Here is a 1,418-nt window from a genome sequence, read left to right as displayed (position 1 = left end):
ATATATATATATATACATAAAGAAATGTTTTATTTTAAAATCTAGAGTGTTTTTTTTAAGTAAGTAGGGAACAACAATAGTTTGATATACAGACAATTTCCTGATTCACATATTTGATAAAACAGCTGAACAGAGTGTTTGTTATTTTCTTTCTTTTTTCTGTCTTAATGTTGGCAGTTGGCTTTAGGCTGCCCTGCAAGGCTTTAAATCTGGGTTTAAATGGAGACAAAGCCATTCTCAAGCAAATATCAAGGAGCTCATTTTGAGCCTGGATCCATAATTAATTTTGATTCCGTTCATGGTGGAGAATCCTGCTTCACAGCAGCAGGTTGAGCCAAACATCCTCTAAATGTTCGGGCTCCGCTCCGGTCCGGCCAGGTCAAGATCCTCTATTGCAGTCGCACCAAACAGGAAAAAGAACGTCAAATTAAAATACAGTAACAACAGTTCGGTAACTACAAATTAGAGCATAATTCTTATATATTTGAAAAAAGTAACACCGCTTATTTAAAAGATTGGATGCAAACTATTGGTACTTCAACAGACCAGGAAGCAGATTTCTCATCTCCATCAGAAACTGCACATATGCCGGATGCTGATGGGGATTTTATAAATATGTCAGATTAAATTAAAAGTTCATTTCTGAATGTTTACTCCTATGAATTTAATGATAATGTCGCGCATGCTCTCGTCGAGCTCAGAGGATAGGTCGAAGCGCAGCAAGACAGGAGGAACAGCGGAGGCTGTAGGCTTTGTTTTTATGCAGGAGGTCTGGAGCGCAGCGGGGTGGAGAGGAGGCAGAGGATGTTGGCGGCGCAAATGACATTTAGACACTGTCGTCAGACAACATGCGGTAATTTATAAATATTTTAAATCAGGTTGGGTCCAGATTAGCCAGCATGTGGATCCGGATCCGGGACGCTACATGTTTGTGATGGTTATGTCACATAAGCTTTTAGTATCTTATGCTATTTTATTATTTCATACTTTTTATCTTTAAATATAAGGACATGAAATAAAAGGAGCTTAAAAATGAAAAACTGAGAAAAAAAGTAAGTCACTGAATACGTAAAGTAGGTTTACTGAATAAATGTGTGACATAATAATGCTCTATTATGAAATAATTACATTATTCAATTAATAAAAATTTGAATAAATACAAAATCCTGATGGATAATATTAAATAAATACATTAAAATTATTTTAACATATTTTTTTTTATTATTTCAGGGGGATAATGTCATGATTGGTTTAAGACTAAACCCACATGCAGAACACAAACGGAGGCTGAGTAAAAGTTTAACAGAGTTTATTGAAATAGGTTTTCACACAAAGACATGAACTGGTTCAGGTACTGGTCCGGGTTGGGTTCACAGATGTCTGCAGAGATGGACAGTTTGATTAGCCAGGCAGTCAGA

At 36.1% G+C, this 1,418-nt stretch overlaps 1 protein-coding gene across 1 annotated transcript in view; it reads left to right on the top strand.

Moving 5' to 3' along the window:
- LOC107080834 (tripartite motif-containing protein 35-like) overlaps positions 1 to 1,418 on the top strand; it is a gene marked incomplete at its 3' end in the record, with an annotated part of 19,495 nt that overhangs the window by 17,471 nt on the left and 606 nt on the right. The gene's annotated exons all lie outside the window — the stretch shown is intronic.

The sequence above is a fragment of the Cyprinodon variegatus genome, unplaced genomic scaffold (genome assembly GCF_000732505.1).
Source record: "Cyprinodon variegatus isolate N-32 unplaced genomic scaffold, C_variegatus-1.0 Scaffold2394, whole genome shotgun sequence".
In the NCBI taxonomy this organism is placed as follows: Eukaryota; Metazoa; Chordata; class Actinopteri; order Cyprinodontiformes; family Cyprinodontidae; genus Cyprinodon; species Cyprinodon variegatus.
This window is presented reverse-complemented; position numbering and strand designations above follow the sequence as displayed.